Genomic DNA, 23079 nt, shown 5'->3' on the forward strand with positions numbered 1-23079 from the left:
AAAAATATATAGTGAAGTGTCATTTTAAAGTATCCAGAGATGGGTTTTTTACTTAAATATATTGATTTTTATTTACTACATGGATTCTCAATTTTAAAAGAATTAAAACAAATTAAGGCCACAGTTAAATTCTTTATTTTATTTTATTTTAATTTGTTATATATGATGGTAAAATGCTTTACAATTCATATTACACACATAGACATAATTTTTCACATCTCTGATTGTATACACAGTAGAGTCACACCATTCGTATCTTCATACATGTACTTAGGATAATGATGTCCAATAAGCCACAGTTAAATTCTATTTCATGTAATTTAATTATTCCTGCTTCCAAGCTTTTGTCTGTGTTCTCATTTTCATTCACAGTTCTACTCTTCCCATATAGAAATGTACCATAAAACCTTCAATCAGCCGGGCATGGTGGCACAAGCCTGAAATCCCAGTGGCTCGAGAGGTGAGGTAGGAGAATCACAGTTCAAAGCCAGCCTCAGCAATTTAGTGAGGCCCTAAGCATTATAGTGAGACCTTGTCTCAAAATAAAAGTAAGAAGGCCTGGAGATGTGACCCAGTTGTTAAGTCCCCCCCCACACACACACTCTCATTCAATTCCCAGGAAGAAGAAGGAGAAGGAGAAGGAGAAGAAGAAGAGAAAAAACAAAGAAACTTCAGTCAAAACTTCAGTCTGCAAACCCAAAATGAATTTGTTCTTCTTTTGTTTCTCATGCATTTGTTGGTTAGTACTTATTTTCCCAATTTCTTTCATATCTCAGTATTTTCTCCAAAATTGGAGCAATCCTTCTGGAATCATCAACTCCTTGAGGTTGGAAATTATATCTTTAAATGACAGTATCTAATATTTAATGAGCTCTAACTTTGTGCTATACACTGTTTTACATGCTTAACCTGTACCAATTCATTTAATGCTTATAACTGCATTATTATCCCTATTTTGATGAATTAGAAACTGATTAGTTGTCTATTGAGGTTCCTGTAACATTCTCCCTCTACATGACCACAGAGAGGTTTAGTAACTTGCCCAATATCAGATAGTTAGGAAGCATCAGAACCAAGGTTCAAACCCAGGCAGTCTGATGCCACAATACATGTTCTTAATTTGCTATACTATTCTGCTGGATTGTTTTCAGGTATAAAGTTTCAGAATGCAGGTCAGGTGTGGTGGCACATACTATAATTCCAACAACTCAGGAGGCTGAGGCAGGACGATCACAAGTTCAAGACCAGCCTCAGTAATTTAGTGAGGCCTGAAGCAACTTAGACTAAGTTGTCTGTAAATAAAATTTAGTGAGACTAAGCTGTCTCTAAAAAATAAAATAAAATAAAATAAAAAGGGCTAAGGATGTGACTCAGTGGTTAAGTACCGCTGTTAAATCCCCAGTACCAAAAAACCCAAAAGTTTGAAAATACAGGATGAATAGGTTTTAGAGATCTGATAAACACTTAAAAACTGTTTTAAGACAGCAGATCTTGGGTTAAGTGTTCTTAACACACATATAAATATATGGAGAGAGAAAGGAGAGGAGAGGAGATGGAGAGAAGGGGGGGAAGCAGCAGCAAGGGTTTATTTTTAATGATTTATTTGTTTATTTTAAAAACCAGGTTTAATTAAACTGCATACTTAAATTCTTAAGTTAGATGAACACATGAATTATGGCCTAAAGCCCATGGTTTTAGTTAGAAGAACATCTAAAGAATATTATATAGTATCTTAGCATATCAACATTAGAAGGACCTTCGTGTTTGTAATTCCTAATGGCAATATAATACCCTGTGGCATTAACATGCCACAGTCTTCACACACATTCCTTTGGTTGCCAACAGTCCTTTCAAACCTCATCAGCTATCTAAACTCTCTTTCATGATACACTTAAATTTTTACTTTGTTCAACCATTATGTCTTCTGTATCTTAAAAAAAATCATTTCTAATCTTAAAGAACATTCTATATTTTAGCCTCCAGAATAAACACAAGTGATTTTATGTGTTTAACTGATAACAAACTTTGGTTTTCTGGCTTATAGAATCTCCCAGTTTTTCATTCTAGTAACATGATTTTGCATTTGTGTTTTTTTTAAAAAAATATTTTTATATGTATGGACCTTTATTTTATTCATTTATTTATATGTGGTGCTGAAGATCGAACCCAGTGTCTCCCACATGCTAGGCAAGCGCTCTACCACAGCCACAGCCTCAGCCCTGCATTTGTGCTTTTAATTAGCCTTTTAAGATAATTAAATCTCTCTCGGGATTTACCTTTAGTGACTAACTCCAATGGTGAAAAATTCAGAGGCTTGAAAAGTGAGATTAGATCTCAGAGCAATGTAAATTTGTGGGCCCTTTTTAGTAGGCACCATAGCACTGGAAGTAAGAACAGAAGCTCACTTATTCTATTCTACTTTATGTGTACAACCTGGGTTAGACTGGCTTTGCCTGATACAAAAATAGCAAAGTGTTTCTGAGAGGCCAAATCCAAAACATTTTCTTTGATCCATTCCAGATCTCTGTTACTCTAGACGAATCAAAAGACATTTTCTAACTCCTCATTCATCTGTTCATTACTTCACTTTTTTCTGCACTATATATAATCACATCATAAAATCTCTTCCATGATAACCCTATTAAATCACAATAATATATATCTATTTAAAATTACAAAAGCGTAACCTGAAATTTATAAAACAGATTTACATGGAACATTTGCTCAAGTGACATTTAATTTTGTATCCATAAGGACCTTTCTCTTGAAAGCTAGTCACTTGAACTAGGAAATGTTTTCCATGTCAATAATTCTAGCTTAGAAAATAAGTTATCCTGATGGAAAAATGTCCTTTGGACACAGAATGTTGTATTCTTGATTATTCAAAGAGAAATGTAAGCTAAGGGCTTGTTATTGCCCAGTTTTATTGCACTATAGGTAAACAAAAATTACCATATTTGTTCCTGAATAACCACAATTACCTTGGTTTGGTGTTATTGTTTTTACTTTCACCTTCTTAACTTGTAAGATTGTTTCTTGAATACCCAGATATGAGAACTAAAGATTGAAAAATAATGTTTTACACCCCATAACAAACCAAATTCATCTTTCTACAACTTTGGCAAATAATAATTCAAATTAATGTCTAATTTTGATCTCCCTTTTTAAAAACAACTTCAAACAACTGACAAAGAAAGCCAATAAAATTTATCCCCTTTAAGTCATCTATGTAGTTTTCATTTTTATTGGATAAAGGTTATAATAGCTCAGCATAAGATCTGGCTCTTTTTTTATGCACAGAAGGAATTTTTATTCCTAAATTAGCATCATGACTATTCTTCACGTACCTCAAAATTTTCACTTAAATCTAATTATAAGACTTTTCCAAAGCAAATCCTGCATTCTTGTGGGGCTTGATTCTGATTCTGTTGTGCAATATTTGGTACTGAACATAACTGGTATTTTGAATTAATCCTTTTTCCTGTTCTAGAAGGTGAAATCTGTACTCCAATATTGTCAGAATATTGAAATAAACTTAAAACTTCTTGATTCAAGGGAATTAGAAGATAGTGTATTAACAGAAAAAAATGAGCCTTTCTCGAGGCTGAAATAATTAGGAATCCTTATATGAGTGTTCATATCATTAGAAAACCTCAGGACTCAAGGAGCACCTTGAGATAGTTTTAAAGGAGCAGCTTGAGATGTTATTGGGACAGTTTTTATCTACGGACACATATGGGAATGCCCAGATGGATGACAAAAAATTCTGGTTAATTTTTAGAATTCTTTCCCTGATCAACAGCATTATTTATTTATCAATCAACCTTAGGAAATCCATTTGGTTTGCTTCCTTTCAAAACAATATTGACAGCCAAAAGAAGTAATCCTCTTGGTTGTTCCATTTTTTTAATTATAAATCATTCAACTGGATTTCTAGTACAAATTCTCTGGTGATTTTGGACAACATGAGCCAGTTTTTCTGAGACCTGCCCTCTATACCCTCTCCTCTCAGCCCCAATCCAGCCCTGAACAAAATAAGATGAAAAAAAAAAAAAAAGGTTTCTAGGACTAAAATTTTGAGGCCACAACTCTGAAACACAGAATAAATAAAATCTCAAGGTCTTGTTAATCAAGCTATTACAAATATGGTTATGGTACTTTCAATATAGAGACCTATTATAATTATCTTGACTATGCCTACAAATAACTTGTGGATGTTTCACTAATTAAAAATCTTGCATTCTGGAAATTGAAAAGGGTCACACAGCTCAAATTCCCATACTTTGTTTGAGTCCCCTCTAGAGTTTCCTGTGAATGTTTTATTAATCCTCTTTTAAAATAACAAAGAATTCAAAAAGAGTACAAGACCACAAAAAGGAAACAAAGAACAAGTGCAATGAATAGATAAGAATTATAAATATAGTTAGCTATTAATCCAATTATATCAATAATTGCCTTAAATGTGAACAGTCCAAATATATGAATGAAAAGACAGAGACTGTGAGAGTGGATTAAGAAAAAGACCAACTAACTATATGTTATCTACAAGAAACCCACTTTAAATGTAAAGACTGAGATAGATTAAAATTAAGTGGATGGAGGAAGATATACTCTGATAACACTAATAAAAATAAACCTAGATACATATATGATTTTCTAAAAAGGAGACTTCAGAGCAAGGAAAATTTTGAGTGATAAAGAGGGTCACTACATAAAAATAAAAGGGTCAATTCTTCTCAAAGACATAAAAATCCTTAGTGTGTATGTGCCTCACAGCTTAGCATCAAAGTGCATGTGGCAAAAATAGAACTGCAATGAGAAATAGATGAATCCACTATTATAGTTGAGTACTTCCAACATCTCTGTATAATTGACAGATCCAGCAATTACAAAACCAGCAATGGCATACTTGAACCAAACAGCACCATCAATCAACTGGATCTAATTGACATCTATAGAATACTTCATTCAACAATAGCAGAATGCACATTCTGCTCAAGCTAAATGAAAATTCACTAAGAAAAACCACATTCCAGGCAACAAAAACACACTTAACCAAATTTTCTAAATAAAAATCATACAAAGTATGCTCTCAGACCACAAACAAATTAAACTAGAAACCAATAATAGAAAGATTACTTTGAAAACTCTTACGCACTTGGAAATTAAACAACACACTTCTAAATAACACATGGATCAAAGACAAAATCTCAACAGAAACTTTTAAATGTTGTTAAATAGATGAAAATACAAATTACCAAATTTTCAATATTCAATGAGACCAGTGCTTGTAGAGAAATTTACAGTACTGAAAGTATATATTAGAAAAGAACAACAATCTAAAGTCAATAATCTAAACTTTAACTTTAGGACGCTAAAAAAGAGGGGCAATTTAAATTCAAAGTAAGCCAAAGAAAAGAAATAAAAATTGGAGCAGAAGTAACTGAATCTGAAAAACAGGAAATCAATAGGAAAAAACAACATCCCCAAAAGCTGGTTCTTAAAAGAAATAAAGTTGATAATCCTCTAACCAGATAAAAAGAGAGAAACCACAAAGTACTAACATCAAAAATGAAAGAGGAGCCACTACTATTGGTTCGCACAGACATTAAAGGGATAATAATGGACTATTGGAAACATTTCATGCCTCAAACCTTAAAAATCTAGATGAAATAGACCAAGACCTTGAAAGATACAATCTTACTACAACTCAAGAATAGATAACCTCAATATAACTGCATCTATTAATGAAATTGAATCAATAAATAATCTTCCAAACAGAAAGAACCTAGCCCAGACTGGTTTACTAGGCAATTCTATCAAACACTGAAGGAAAAAAAATGATATCAATACTTTACAGTCTCTTTTAGAAAATAGAAGAGAGAATATCCTTGACTCACTCCATAAAACCATTACGATCACAAGGCCTAAACCAAAGGCATTGTAAGGAAGGAAAAATACAGGTTAATATCTCTCATGAATGTTTGATGCAATTCCTCAATAAAATATTGATCAATCAATCCTACAGTGTATTAAAAAATGATGCACAAGAACAAAGTGAGATTTATTATATGTATACAAGACTGGTTCAACATTCAAAAATCAATTAGGAACCAGGCACAGAGGCATGTACCTATAGTAGCTATTTGGAGGCTGAAGCAGGAGGATCACTTGAACCCAAGAGTTCAAGATCAGCCTGGAACACATTGTGAGACCCTATCTTATAAAAACATCAATTAATGAAATTCGTCGCATCAACAGTCTAAAGAAGAAAAATCAGAATCACATAATATTATTAATGAAAGTATCTGGAAAAATCTAACATTAATATATAATACATATTAATGACTTAAAAATAAAACTTTCAGCAAACTAAAAATAGAAGGGAACTTCCTCATCTTGATTAGAAAACAACAACAACAAATCTGACAACATACTATACCCTAAGATTTGGAAGAAGGTGAGATATATGCTCACTACACCCTTATTTAACATTGCACTGGAAGTCCTAGTTAATACAATTATTCTAGAAAGGAAGATAAATCCATAAATTTTTTAAATTATAAATACTTTATTTCAACTAGAAGGTACAATCTCAGGGGTTTCATAGTTTAAAAAGCTACAATCACATCATGTTGAAACTACATTAAAAAAATAGGGCTGTAAATGAAACTGCTTTTGACCTCACCCATTTCTGCACAGACTTTGTGGAATCTGCACAAGGAAATATCTTCTCCTTTGCTCTAATTAATTGTTATTGTACGTAAGTTGCTTTCTATTCCAGCATATCCAGAGTGGTGAAATAATAAGGCCAGCCACGTAGCCCAAGGTCTCTCCAAGCGTACAAGAGATGGGCCATACCTGCCATGGTCTTTCCCAATCCAGTGGAATAGGAAATGCTCTAAGCCATGCTCCTACAAAACTAGAAATTGTAGTCATCTGGAGACTATTCTCCCAAATAAATGTAACTCCATTTCTCCTGAAAACTCTTAGCCATGCTTTGAGGTTTGATCCTAACAAACATAAACAAGGTATGATAGTAAAAGTAGACAAAAGAACTGCAAATAAAAATGTTTCCAACACAAACTCTATTAGTGGTGCTTCATATAGAACAAAAATCACATGAAAGGAAAAGCAAGACATAAGAAAGTAGAGGCAACATTTCAAAATATTACTCTGCACTAAAAAATGACAAAATCATGGAATTTGCAGGGAAATGGATGGCACTAGAGCAGATTATGCTAAGTGAAGCTAGCCAAGCCCTAAAAAACAAATGCCAAATGCCATCTTTGATATAAGGAGAGCAACTAAGAACAGAGCAGGGAGGAAGAACATGAGAAAAAGATTAACATTAAACAGGGACGAGAGGTGGGAGGGAGAGAGAAGGGAAATTGCATGGAAATGGAAGGAGACCCTCATTGTTATACAAAATTACATATAAAAGGAAGTGAGGGGAAAGGGGGAAAAAACAAGAGAGAGAAATGAATTACAGTAGATGGGGTAGAGAGAGAAGATGGGAGGGGAGGGGAGGGGAGGGGGGATAGTAGAGAATAGGAAAGGCAGCAGAATACAACAGACACTAGTATGGCAGTATGTAAAAACGTGGATGTGGAACTGATGTGATTCTGCAATCTGTATACATGGTAAAAATGGGAGTTCATAACCCACTTGAATCAAATGTATGAAATATGATATGTCAAGAGCTTTGTAATGTTTTGAACAACTAATAATAAAAAATCTTAAAAAATTAAAATTAAAAATAAATAAATAAATAAAAATTCTGGTTACCTTAGGTAATAATGAATTTCTTTTAGAAATACATTTGGTTTCACTACCAAATATAATACTACATTGACAGCAGTTACAAAAACAGAATAGATGCACCACCACATCAAGTGTGTTTCCAATATTGAAAAGTTCTCCAAGAATACTGATGGAATGAAGATGCTTAGGATAATTGAAAATATGCATAAAAGATAGGTATACAGTAGTCTCTTAATATCTGTATCTTTCATGATGTTTTCTTTGGTGGCTATCTAACTCTCCTGCCCATGGAAGGGAAGGGGAGGCACTGCCTCCCACTGTCAGGTGAGACGGGCTGCCATGACCCTCTTAAACCGATAATTTTTGAGGTACTGATTGTGACTACATTTCCTGGATGAACATAATACAACAAACAAGGATGAAACTAGTTTCAATTTTAGCTAAGAATGCAGTTCACAGATTAAAGCTGTTGGTATTCAAATCAAAGAACTCTCTTAATTTATAATGGCATAATTGTCTATCTAATCATGTCTATCATTGTCTGTCTAATCCAAGGTCTGGGATTATCTAATTCCAAAACATAAAAAAAGTTCTGGAATTAACAAGTATGTAGAGACAGGTTGTAAGATAAAAAGTTAACGTACAAAGTCAATTGCTTTCCTCTAATTCAGCAAAAAACATTTGGAATTTAAAATTAAAATCACAACACTATTAATATTAGCAGTTAAAAAATACATATAAATATAACAAAATATGTACACAATTTATATGCAGAAACTCTAAAACTGATGAAAGAAATCAAGAACTAAATAAATGGACATATGTTACATATACATGCATAAGAAAACTGAATATAGGCAAGATATACGTTCTTCTCATTGTATTTCCAGCCCAAATCCCAAAATGGTATTTTTTTTTTCCAAAATGGTATTTTTTAGGTAGCAACAAATCGTTTCTAAAGTATATATGAGAGGGCAAAAGACTCAGAAAAGCAATCATAATATTGAAGGAAAAAAAGTATTATAAGTGATACTATCCAAGTTCTACACTTACCTAAAAGCTACAGTAATCAAGATACTGTGATATTGGCAATTAATAGACAAATATTTCAATAGAACAGAGTAGGGAATTAATCTATAAATTTCATCTAACAGATATTCTGTCTACCTACAGTGTGATGTGGATGCATGGGCATTTTTATACACTAATTGACAATATTTAACCATTAAAAACTCTACTGGCTTCTTCTACAAAAGAGGAAAGAAATTCTAACTAAACTGCCATACATATAACATATTTTTGTCCTTGTGAAACACAGAAGTTAAAGACAGATTAAATGAAAATTATCCCTAAGCCTGTTATCCAGAGATAATCATTACTAACATTGACATTTTATTATCTTTATTTCCAAGTGCTTTTCTATTCATATGCCTACATAAAATATATAATCTTTTCAAAATGAACCCATACATACTATACATGTGGAACTTTTTTTAGGTAATGAGATTTGAAACCAGGTGCATTCTACCAGTGAGTTACATCATCAGCACTTTTTTTAATTTAATTTTATTTTTTTAATTTTCAGACAGGGTCTCACTAAGTTACTAAGGTTGGCCTTGAACTTGTTATCCTCCTGCCATGGTCTCCCAAAATCTCTGTGATTATAGGCATGCACCACTGTACCTGGTTATACTGGGACATTGTAACTTAATTTTTTTACACTAAATACTTTGAATCTCATGCTGTGTCAATAATATACTTGTATATCACTTCTCATAGATGTGCCATAATTTATGTAATTGATTCCCTATAATTGGACACTTAGAGTGTTTCCTATCGTTTGGTATTGCAAATAATGGTATAATGAGCACTGTTACACATATTCCTTTGTGCATAAAACAGAGGATTATGTTAGAACAAGTTTTAAACATGAAATTGTCAGGTCAAAATGTTTACCTTTGTTAGTGTTTGGTGCATTTCCTAGCAACAATATTTTGCTCACTTTAAATAATCCCTTTTAAATAGATTTCCTATACTTCATCTTAACTTATTATCTTTGAAATAATCATGTTAAGCACTGCATACTCTTTTTTATTGATGTTTAAAAAAATAAATGACAGTGGAAAGCATTACAATTTTTATTACACACATATACCACAATTTTTCATATCTTTGTATATAAAGTATTTTGACACTCAATTCGTGTCTTCATACACGTACTTTGGAAAATGATGTCTATCACATTCCACCATCCTTGCTAATCCCCTGCCCCCTCCCTTTCCTTCCCACCCCTCTGCCCTATCTAGAGTTCATCTATTCCTCCCATGCTCCCCCCTCCCTACCCCACTATGAGTCAGCCTCCTTATATCAGAGAAAACATTCTGCATTTGTTTTGTGGGATTGGCTAACTTCACTTAGCATTATCTTCTCCAGCGCCATCCATTTACCTGCAAATGTCATGATTTTATTCCCTTTTATTGCTGAGTAAAATTTCATGGTGTATATATGCCACATTTTTTTTTATCCATTCATCCACTTGAAGGGCATCTAGGTTGGCTCCACAGTTTAGCTATTGAAACACTGCATACTTCTAAACAAAATGATATTTTTACCAGAAAGATTTCTTCCTCTTTATTTGACAAAGTAATTTAATCCATATGTTTGATGACTAGAACAATTTTAGTATCCAACTTGAGCTTCCTTTGTTCTTTTTAACTTTTCTCATTTTGCCAGATGATGTAATATTCTCTCCCTCTAACAGTAGTTTTCTGTGTGTCTTTCCCTTTGCTTCTTCCCTATTTGTTACTAAGGCCTTAGTTAAGCTACTTATATTTCTGTGTCTTTAAGGAAGGCACACTTAAGTATCTGCCATCTACTATATCAGCTCTGCTAGGTCCAAGTTTCACTAACCTCTTTCCAAGCTTCCTAGGGCTAAAAATAGCTTTACTGGTAACTTATTAGTCATTAGGATGTTAGATTACTCTTTGCCCTAGGAGTAGGAAAATAGGCCATGGCAGCAGGGCAGTAACACTATAAATTAGGAGCACTGTTGTAACATGAAAAGTAATTGTTATAGTGAAGAAAATAGGATCAAAAATTTGTGTTGGCTCTTTCTTTGTCCCTGATCTCATCCTTGCCTACATTTTGAAGGCTCACCTAATGTGACTATTCCCTTTCCCCTTCTATTCACTCTTCTCCTTTGTTACAAACATATACTCAGGGGCTGGGGATATAGCTCAGTTGGTAGAGCGCTTGCCTCACATACACAGCCCTAGGTTTGATCCCCAACACCACACACACACACACACAAACCCATAAACAAATATTCATTTTAGTAACAATTATTTTTGCATGCCCACCATATTCCAAACACTTTTTGCATAGTGAACACTTTGTGTTTGATAGTTTTCAGGATCATACCTGAAGAATACTGGTTAGAAATCTCTAGTCTATTTTGTGCACAAAATGAGGAATGATACATTTTCTCTTTGGGACAAAACTATTTGTATGGCAGTTGAGATAGCACATTATACCAAAAATGTAAACTAGCCGTAACTGTAAGAAATACAAAAAGTAAGTTAATAAGTTCATTTTTATTCATCTATCATTTATAACTAACTTCAGAGCAGTTTCCAGAATTAAAAATACTAGCCATTTGAAGGTAACAGAGGTGAACTGTAACTTCAAAACATCATACTGCAGCCAGGCACAGTAGCACACATCTGTAACCCCAGTAATTCCAGAGGCTGAGGAAGAATCACAAGTTCAAGGTTAACCTCAGCAACTTATAGAGACCCTCTCTCAAATAAAACATTAAAAAGGCTGGGGATGTAGCTCAGTGGCAAATCATCCCTGGGTTCAATTCTCAGCCTAAATTAATAAATAAATACCATAAGCATGTATAATTTTTATTTATTAATTAAAATAATTAATAAATCAACTAACTAATAAAATAAAACAGTCCTTTCTACCATGAGCAAAGTTGTGAAATGAGTAGAGCTCTACTGTACTTGCAATAGAAATTATGTCAGGCTCCTGAAAACACACATTGTGCAGTTTTTATTCAGATAATTTAACAGAAGTGCTCTGAGTTGGCCTTTCCCTAGAACCCAGATTTTCCTAGCTCCTTCCTGCAAACCCTTATCAAAACAGATTTGTTCTATTCCATTCAGGCTGAGTTTACTGTTTTCTAATGCAACAACTAGAAAATAATGGACAAAGGAAAAACAGAGAGAGAGAGAGAGAGAGAGAGAGAGAGAGAGAGAGAGAGAGAGAGAGAAGGGATGGAGGGAAGAAAGAAATAGAAAATTCTTCCAGTATGGTTAGGCTACATTTCATTCCTCATTTTTTTCTTACAATATACACCTCATTTTGTCCTCATTAAAACATGTGTACCTTTTTCTTGCAACTGTACAGAAAAAACAGTTTTTTAAATTTATGATTACTGGTTTATTATAAAAAGATATAATTCAGGAACAGCCAAATGGAAGATATGTATGGGATAAGATATGAGGGAAGGGGCACAGAGCCTCTATGCATTCCCTGGGCATGTCATTCTCTTCCAGCACTTGCAGGTAGAACAATTCTTTCTTTGTTCACAGATTTTTTTTTTGTTCTTTTTAGATATATGTGATAGTAGAGTGTATTTTGACATATTATTACATACATGGAGTATAACTTATTCTAATTAGGATTCTATTTTTGTGGTTGTACATGATGTGGAGTTTCACTGGTCATGTATTCATACATGAACATAGGAAAATTGTGTACATTTTACCAGTGATCTCCCATAGGAAAAAAAAATGCCTTAAATGACTAACTCTCTGTAGATCAAATTAACAATAACAGCAATAGAATTAGAGCTAATAGTTTTATGGTTTATCAATAGGGCTTAAACATTTTTTTAGGTTTTAAAAAATTTATTCATTTCCTAATATTTCCTTTCTTTCCCACAAGCTTTCATTAAACCAATTGTCAAATGTCAGGTTAACAGAAAAGCAGGTTAGTGACAGACTGAATTGGAAGACCAGAACAAATCTTAGCCTCTTAGGCTAGTTAGATACTGCTTTGGTAGATACACTTTGTTGTGCCCATTTGATGGATGAGGAAACTGAGACCTGGAAAGTTTAAGCAGTTTGTCCATAGTTTCTTTACCACATTCTCCACACTGGATGAATTCTGGTTCTGGCAAGCCCTCTAGGGAAGGTGAGGTCTTCCACAGCCATTAGACCTTGACCTGGTAGACCAGACACCAGAAACCAACATCAAGAAGCTGGCTCAGAGACAGCAAGAGTTGGGCTGTGAATCAGCAGAGCTGATTCTATCATACATCTGGGCCTGCACCAGATCGACATAGAAAAGCAAACCAAACATTGAACATGACATTTTAGAGTCATGTTCCATTAACCACCTAAAGAAAAGCCACAGTTCTTTTTTTTTCTAACCTTTTTTTTAAAAAAAAAATAGGTGTGAACATACTTTATATACAGAGATATGAAAAATTGTGCTCTATATGTGTAATAAGGATTGTAATGCATTCCACTGTTGTCGTGTATGAAAGAAGAAAGAAAGAAAGAAAGAAAGAAAGAAAGAAAGAAAGAAAGAAAGAAAGAAAGAAAGAAAGAAAATAGAGCTTAAACTTTTTATGGTTCCATCACAAAAAGGTGGTAAGTATGTGAGGTGATGCATATGTTAGTTTGGCTTAACTGTTCCACAATGTGTGTGTATGTGTGTGTGTGTGTATCTAAAAACATGTTTTATACCATGTACATATATAATTGTATATAACATATACAATTTTATTTGTTAATTAAAATTATAGTAAAAATAACAATTCTAAAGCCAATAAGAAAAGAATTAATAAAGACAATTGTGAGGTAGAGCAAAGTGTCAGAAGAGTAACATCCTCTGGTGATTCTTTCCCCAGAGAGACAACAATTTGAACAGTTATTCAGGATGCAAACTATTTTCACAAATGCTAAGGAATCCAAGTAAGAGACCACAGTACCTGCTTTTTTAGTAATATAAGAAGTCAGAGACACTGAAGAAGGCAGAAGGAAAAGAGTTGCCAGCATCACCCCTCCCCTAGTTCCGAGTAGCACAGCCCAGAGAGAGAGACCTCCTGATGGGGGAAGGGGTAGGGGATTAAATTCAGGCCTTAGACTTGAGACCCAGACCAGGCCTGCCACAGGTGAAATCCAATGCCAGGCAAACCCCAATTACCCACCCCCAGACAAGCACCCATGAACTGAGCTGTTGGAATTGTATTAACCAACCAAGCAGCTAACTGCCCCCACCATCACTTCTCCAACCTCAGGTGCAAAAGGGGGAATCAAGACTCTCCCACTGAGGAACAGAGCACAGAGGAGTCCATAGGACTTGCCTTAAAGGTCTACCTGGGCTTATTATACTAAGGCTTAGCACCAGGCAGAAACATAAGGCCTCTATACTCAGACCAGAGTTTTCACTGAGTCCATAGGACTGACCAGACATCAAAGACTGTGTAATCATGGAACAGGGTCAAGTTTTGGTGTGCACCATTGTTGGGCGTGGAGTGGGCCTGGAAAACCACCACGTGCTCAGACTGCCAAGGTCCCTGTGGCTATGAGACTCTGGTGTGACCCAGGCTAATGTCAGCCTTAGTGGCCAAGAAAATCCCTTCATCTATACTACTCCAACCTCAGGTAGTATACTGTGGAGCAAGACTCCATTTGTTGGGGACAGGACAGGGTAGTGAGCTCAGGACTTTGCCCTAGAACATACTGCTGGACTAGCAAATCCTAATTAAGTAGAAGCTAGTAGTCCCCATAACAAGACTTGCCAGCTGATGGAACCTCTGAAAGAGCTCCAATACCAGGGGAAGATACACAGCACCAGTCTATCAGACCTCTATTCCAGCCAGTACACCTGTGACTGATTGCAGGCATCTTAGGCCATGAGTCTACTTGAACAGTTAAGAGCCAATAGCAGTGTGGGTCTTGATCCTACCTGAATCCTATGCTAATTTTGATGGGCTTTGGGCACAGAGTGTGAAATAGCTTGTCAGTGCTGGTGGCCACAGGCATGACATAGGAAACTGGTACACATTCCCTCATGGTGATTTTTCCAAGAGGAATCTAGCAATGTATGACCAAAGAATAGTGACTGTGCATGAAGTATCTGCGCCTACCCCAGACCCAGGGAAAGTTTTGAGAGGATGGGCTACCCTTTTTAGGTATTCCTCTATTCCATGCTGTACAACTCACCAACAGCAGATTTGGGGAAACCTGGGATTAGATTGCTCTCAAATTCTGAAAGGGTGGCAACACAAACACCAGATTTACAGAAAATCTGAAATTAAGACTCCACCTATGGGTGAAATAATGGAATTATGTATAAACTTAGAGAATACAGAACATGCTTAGAATTTCTGGAAAGACAGAAAACAGGCACAAACACAAACAAAGCCAGATTATGAAGACTGGAATAAACACCTAATTCTTCACTACCTAGAAGACACCACACACTGAACACCAAGAGCTTTCAGGAAAATGGGACCTCACCTAATGGACAAAATATCAGAAACTGATCTGGTAGTAACAAGCATGGATAAACACTCCAATAAAGAATTTTAAAGAGCTACTTTAAGGAACACAATGATCTTCAAAAAATAAAGAGAAAAGATATAATACTCAAACAGAAATACTTAATGGAGAGATGGAAGGAATTTTTTTAAAAAAAAATGAAATCCTTGAACTGAAAAATACATTGAGTGAAATTTTAAAAGTGATAGAGACATTATAGCAGAATATATCAAACAAAAGATATAATTAGCTCAGAGACAGGCTTCTGGAAAACACACAGAAAAGAAGAAAGAATCTCTTCATGTGAGAAGTTTGAGACAGCCTTAGATACTGAAGCAGGAAAGCAGGAAAATCTCATATTACTGCATCTCTAAGAATTAGAAAGACAAGAACAAATAAAACCCTAAATTAATAGAAGGAAAGAAATTATAAAAATCAAAGCAGAAATAAAGAAACAGAAAAAAAATTCACGAAAGATCAACAAAATTTAAAAACTGGTTCTTGGGTTGTGGTTGTGGCTCAGCGGAAGAGCACTTGCCTAGCATGTGTAAGGCACTGGGTTCCATCCTCAGCACCAAATAAAAATAAATAAATAAAATAAAGGTATTTTGTCCAACTACAACTAAAGAAACTTTTGGGAAAAAAAGAATACTGTTAAAAAAAGAAGAACTGGTTCTTCAAACAAAATAGTTAAAATTGAGAAACACTTAGCTAGACCAACTTAGGGGAAAAAATGACTCAAAAAAATCAAAGATGAAAATTGAGATATTACAACTGGCATCACAAATATACAAAGGATCATTAAAGATTATTATGAATAACAATATGGAAATACATTTGATAACCTAGAAGAAATGGAAAAATTCTGTATGCAAACACTTTACCAAGATTGAATCATAAGCTGCTTCTCTGGGAAAATACCAAATGGCAGACAATGCTGGTGCAGCAAGAGGTCCTGGAGATCCCAGAATGGACCATCTCTTGGCTACTTATACAGAGGCTTCAACAGTGGTTGCTGAGGTGGCAGTTGTGGCAGTGGTTGGAGTTGGATCCTGGCCATGGCAGCAGGGCTCCTGGAGGCAAGGCTGAAGACAAGAAGTGCATCCTGGTCATGAAGCTGGGACACCTGGTTGGGGACATGAAAATCAAGCTCCTGGAGGATATCTGTCTGTTCTCTTTGCCCATCAATGAGTCTGAGATCATTGACAATTTCCCTGGGGGCATCACTCAAGGAGGAGGTTTTTGAAGATCATGCCTGTACAAAAGCAGATTCTGCTGGCCAGTAGATCAAATTCAAGGCATTTGTGGTTATCAAGGACTACAATAGTCTTGTTGGTCTGAGGGTTAAGTGTTCCAAGGAGGTAGCTACTGTTGTCAGAGGGGCCACCATCCTGGTCAAGTTCTCCATTGTTCCTGTGTGGGGAATATACTGGGGGAACAATATTGGCAAGCCCCACACTGTCCCTTGCAAGGCAACAAAACATTGTGGTTCTGTGCTGGTGCCATTCATCCTTGCCCCCAGAGGTACTGACATTGTCTCAGCCCCTGTGCCCAAGGAGCTGCTGCTGCTGGCTGGTATTGATGACTGCTTCACTTCTGCCAAGGGCTGCACTGCCACCCTGAGCAGTTTTGCCAAGGCCACCTTTGATGCCATCACCAACACATACAGCTATTTGACCCCTAATCTCAGGAAAGAAACTGTTCACTAAGTCTTCCTATCAGGAATTCACTGATCATCTTGTGAAAACCCACACCAAAGTCTCTGTACAGATGACCCAGGCTCCATCCAGCTGTAGCTAAAACATAAGGTTTTTATTTAAAAAAATATTAAAGCACATTAAACCTATTTTTAAAACAAAGATTGGATCATGAAAAAAAAGAAAGAAAGTATCTCAAAATAACAAAGGCCATATTTAATAAATCAGCAGCTAATGTTATGCAGAATGGAGAAAAGTTGAAAGCTTTCTAAGTCTGGACAAGAAAGACACACACTTTTACCATTTTTCAATATTGTACAGGAAAGCCTAGCCAGAGCAACCAGGCTAGGCATACAAATTGGAAAAGAGGAAGTCAAGTTGTCACTATTTGTAGATGACATCATGTTACATATAGAAAACCCTAGAGACTTCACCTACAACTCTTAGAACTAATAAATGGATGCAGCAAAGTTACAGAATACAAAATAAATATATCAAAACCAGAAACGTTAGTAACATTGCTAAGTGCTAATAGCAAATTTTCTGAAATAGAAATCAAAAAAGCAATTTCATATACTCACTTAGGAAAAATAAAATACTGAGGAATAAATTTTGTAAAAGAGGTGAAAGATCTCTACAATGAAACAAATTATTGATGAAACCATTGAAGAGGACACTAAAAATTACAAAGACATCTCATCTTCATAAGTTGAAAGAATAAATGTTGTTAAAATATCTATTCAGCCCAAAGTAATCTACAGACTCAATGCAATCTCTATCAAAGTAACAATAGTATTCTTCACAAAACTGGAAAAACATCCTGAAATTTGTGTGGAAGCACACAAACCCCAAAATAGCCAAAGCCAGCTTGAGCAAAAAGAATCAAATGGAGGAATTATAGTACTTGAATTCAAAACATACTACAAAGCTGTAATAATCAAAACAGTGTGGTATTGACATAAAAAGACATATATTGACAAGTAGAACAGAGAAACAAGAAGTAAACCCACATATCTGAAGCCAACCAACTTTTGACAAAGATGCTAAGAACACATCATAGATAAATGGAGTATAATTTCTCATTCTTCTAGAAGTACCTGATGTAGAAACACACCAGTCATGTAGTCATATATGCACAGAAGGCAATAATGTCCATTTATTCTACTATCATTCCTACCCCCAGACACCCTCCCCTTCCTTCACTCCCCTCTGCCTAGTCCACAGTACCTCTATTCTTCCCTAGTACTCCCTTATTGTGAATTACTATCTGCATATCAGAGAATACATTTGGTCTTTGGTTCTTTGGGATTGCCTTATTTAGCTTAGCATGATATTCTCTAGCTCCATCTATTTACTGGAAAATGCCATAAATTCATTCTTTTTTATGGCTGAGTAATATTACAATGAATACCACATTTTTTTATTCATTCATCTGTAAGGGGCACCTAGGTTCCATAGTTTGGTTACTGTAAATTGAGCTGCTATAAATATTGATGTGGCTGTGTCACTGTAATATGCTGCTTTTAAGTTCTTTGTGTATAAACTGAGGAATGAGATAGCTGGGTCAAATGGTGGTTCTATTACAAGTTTTCTGAGGAATCTCCATACTGCTTTCCAGAGTGATTGTACCAATTTGCAGTCCCACCAGTGATGCATGAATGTACCTTATTTGCCACATCCTTGCCAACATTTATTGTTGCTTATATTATTTCTTTTTTTTAAAGAGAGAGAGAGAATTTTTTTAATATTTAATTTTTAGTTATTGGTGGACACAACATCTTTGTTTGTATGTGGTGCTAAGGATCGAACCTGGGCTGCACGCATGCCAGGTGAGCGCGCTACCGCTTGAGCCACATCCCCAGCCCTGTTGCTTGTATTCTTGATGATTGCCATTCTGACTAGAGTAAGATGAAATCTTACAGTAGTTTTAATAGGCATTTCTGTAATTGCTAAAGATGTTTAACATTTTTTCTTATATTTGTTGATTGATTGTATTTCTTCTGGGAAGTGTTTGTTCAATTCCTTAGCCCATTTATTGATTGGGTTATTTGTTGTTGTTTTTTTGTTTTGTTCTGGGTTTTTTTTTTTTTTTTTGGTGTTAAGTTTTTTGAGTTCTTTATATATCCTGGAGATTAATGCTCTATCTGAGGTGCCTGTGGTGAAGATTTTCTCTCATTCTGTAGGCTCTCTCTTCACATCTTTGTTTCTTTTACTGAGAAGAAGCTTTATAGTTTTAATCCATCACATTTATTGATTTTTTTTCTTTTTAATGCCTTTATTTTATTTATTTATTTTTATGTGGTGCCAAGAATCGAGCCCAGTGCCTCACACATGCTAGGCAAGAGCTCTGCCACTGAGCTACAGCCCCAGCCCCATTTATTGATTCTTGATTATACTTCTTGATCTTTAGGAGTCTTGTTAAAGAAGTCAGGTCCTAGGCTGACATGGAAGATATTTGGGCCTATTTTTTATTTTATTAGGCATAGGGTCTCTGTTCTAGTGCCTAAGTCTTTGATCAACTTTGAATTGAGTTTTTTGCCGAGTGAGAGATAGGGGTTTAGTTTCATTTTGGTGCATAAGGATTTCCAGTTTTCCCCAGCACCATTTGTTGAAGAGGCTATCTTTTCTCCATTGCATGTTTTTTGTGCCTTTATCTTGTTCCAGTTCTTAGAGGGAATGCTTTTTTTCCCCTTGATTTAGAATGACATTGACCTTGGGTTTAGCATAGATAGATTTTACAATATTGAGGTATGTTCCTACTATTCCTAATTTTTCTAGTGTTTTGAACCTGAAGGGGTGCTGCATTTTGTCAAATACTTTCTTAGCATCTATTGAAATGATCATATGGTTCTTTTCTTTAAGTCTATTGATGTGATGAATTATGTTTATTGATGTCCATATGTTGAACCAACCTTGCATCCTTTCCCTCCCTTTTAAGGAGAATTTTGTCAGATACAAAATTCTCAGTTGATAGGGTTTTTTATATCACATCATTTCTCCTCCAAACCTTCTTGCATTGTCTCAAATGTGAGCTTATGAGGAATACTACATCTAAACAATAACACAAAATAACTCAATCCAGGTTCTTATTGATACTTTTGACATACTTTTGTACTCCTTAATCTGTAATTCCTTACCCCAAGTTCACAGCTTTTTTGGGGGGGGGGCTTAATATATCTGCCCCCAGACAGTTCAGGACATTGCAAAAGGGTCCATTCTGCTCCATCCAGTTCAAGGAAGAAACTTGGGAATTGTACTACTGCTTTCTCCTGATTACACCATTTCCTAGTTACTATGCATTGAGGAAAAGGAAATCAGACTTTTGGAGGATTGGTTCATTGGCTTTGAGTTAAGATTAATTCTAGGAGAATCAAAATTTCACTGTGGTTCAACAGTCAGAGTGGGTGCTTACTGACATCAGATGTACAATAGAATTTTAGCTCAAGTCCATCATACAGTGGGTTCAGTGGATCCCAGAACTCATCCTTGTGGCTATTTTTCCCATTCTGAGATGCATAATTGGAATAGATATATGGTAGAATTTGCTCTCATTAGTTCTCTGACCTGTAGTGTGAGGACAACTATAATGGAAAAAACACAAATGGAAGCCACTAGAACTTCTTTTACCTAGAAAAATAGTAAATTGTAGGGGCTGGGGTTGTGACTCAGCGGTAGAGTGCTCACCTAGCATATGTGAGGCTCTGGGTTCAATCCTCAGCACCACATAAAATAAAAAAATAATAAAGATATTGTATCCAACCACAACAAAAAAAATTTAAATAGTAAATGATAAGCAATACTACATTTCTGGAGATTTAGAGATTAGTACAATTTTCATATGAAGGATGCATGGGACTGGGGTTGTGGCTCAGTGGTAGAGCATTTGCCTAGCATGTGCAAGGCCCTGGGCTAGATCCTCAGCACCATATAAAAAATAAATAAATGAATAAAGGTATTGTGTCCAACTACAACTAAAATATAAATATTAATAACAAAAAAGGATGCATGGATGGTGTCTTCTACCACAACCCCATTCATTTCACCTATTCAGCCTGTGCAAAAAACAGATGGACATTGAAGTACAGTGGAAAATTGTAAGCTTAACTTAGTGATGACTCCAATTGCAGCTGCTGTACCAGCTGTAGTTTCATTGCTTGAGCAAATTAACTCATCCCCTGGAATCCAGTATGTAGCTATTTATATGGCAAATGCTTTTATCTCTGGATCTTTTTAAAAAGACCATCTGGAAGCAGTTTATTTTCAGCTAACAAGTCCAACAATATACCTTTACTTCCCAAACTCAGTGATATATCAACCCTCCATTACTGTTATGATTTAGTCTGCAGGGCCTTCTTGCTTCTATCTTTCACAAGATATCACAGTGGATCACTACTATGACATTATGCTTATTGGACTCTGTAAGCAAGAAGTAGCAACTACTCCAGACTTACTGTTAATATATTTTCATGTCATAGAGGTGAAAAATGAATCCAACTAAAATTCAGAGACCTTTAACCTCACTAAAATTTTCTAGGAATCCAGTTATGTGGATATATTGAGCTATCCCTTCTAAGGTGAGAGATAAAATTTTGCATCTGGACCTTCCTATGACAAAATAATGAGGCTTGGTGGGCCTCTTTGGATTGTGAAGGCAACATTTCCTCATTTGGGCATGCTACTCCAGCCTATTAACCAAGTGTTCTCAAAACCTGCTAATTTTGAGCGCAGCCCAGAACAAGAAAAGACTCTACAACAGGCCCATGCTGCCATGGAAACTGCTCAGCTATCATAGCTCAAGGACTTAGAATCTTGAAGCAAAATTTGCCCTGTCATCCTCTACAGATTACTATGCTTTTTCAGAGAAATAGTTTTTGACTTTCTACTTGGTTTTAGTAGGAACTGATTCTTAACCATGGGCCACAAGATTACCATATGACTAGAGCTGTCCACCATGAACTTAATGTTATCTGACGCAAGAAGCCCTAATGTTGCACATCATCAAATGGAAATGGTATCCATGGGATCAGGCCCAACAAAGCCCTAAATGTACAAGTAAGATACATGAGAAAGTAACCCAAATGCCCATGGTCCCCAATCCATTTACATTACTTTTTCTCCTTCAGCCCACACCTATCACTTTATGGAGATATCCCTACAACCAGTTGACTTAAGAAGAGAAAATTCAGGCCTACCTCTTTTCAAATGGTTCTACATAATATGAAAGTGCCATCCACAGTGGAAGACTGCAGCACTACAGCCCATTCCGGGACATATCTGAAGAAAAATATAAAGTGCCTACTTGTTAATTTATCTTAGAAGGAGAAATAACCAAACATGATATTATATTACAATATATGGGCTGCAGCCAATGGTTTGCTTGAATGATCACACAGTTGGAAGGAAAATGATTGGAAAATTAATGATGAATTAAGAGGTCTGGGGAAGAGGTATGCCATAAATCTCTCAGAATGGCCCCTGGGTGAAAATTTGAAGACCTCACTTCCCACATAAATGTGACCTCATCAGAGGATTTTAATAATCAGCTCAATAGGATGGCCAATTCTATGGACATCAGTCAGTCTCCTTCCCTTGCTATCCCCATTATTAACCACCAGATTCATAAATAATGAGGCTATGGGGTCATGGATAGTTTATGTATAAACTCAGAAACACAGACTTTTACTCATCAAAGCCAACTGCCCTGTAGCCACTGCCAAATGCACAATTTGCCAGGTTTAGAGACCAATGCTGAGTCTCTATATGTTTCCACTACAAAGAGTAAACAGTGTAGTGCAAGGTTAATTACATTGGGCAAATTCCATAATGAAATGAGAATCATTTGGTTCCCACTGGAATAGACACTTCTTTTGTGTGTGTATGTGTGTGTGTGTGTGTTTGTATTTGTATTCTATGCACATAATTTTTCAATTTTTCTGTCAAAACTACCATCCATGTATGTACAGAATGCTATATCCACCAATACTGTATTTCACACAGCATTACTCTTGATTAAGAAAGTCACTTCACGATAAATGAAGTATAGCAATGTGCTTGTA

The 23079-nt window shown here is 35.6% G+C and overlaps 2 pseudogenes; one reads left to right on the top strand and one right to left on the bottom strand.

Moving 5' to 3' along the window:
* Positions 1-6599: 6599 nt before the first annotated feature.
* On the bottom strand, positions 6600-7745 carry LOC144371626 (GPI ethanolamine phosphate transferase, stabilizing subunit pseudogene; annotated as a pseudogene).
* Positions 7746-16250: 8505 nt separating this feature from the next.
* LOC101977382 (small ribosomal subunit protein uS5 pseudogene) lies at positions 16251-17126 on the top strand (annotated as a pseudogene).
* The last annotated feature ends 5953 nt before the right edge of the window (positions 17127-23079 follow it).

The sequence above is a fragment of the Ictidomys tridecemlineatus genome, chromosome X (assembly GCF_052094955.1).
Source record: "Ictidomys tridecemlineatus isolate mIctTri1 chromosome X, mIctTri1.hap1, whole genome shotgun sequence".
Lineage (NCBI taxonomy): Eukaryota > Metazoa > Chordata > Mammalia > Rodentia > Sciuridae > Ictidomys > Ictidomys tridecemlineatus.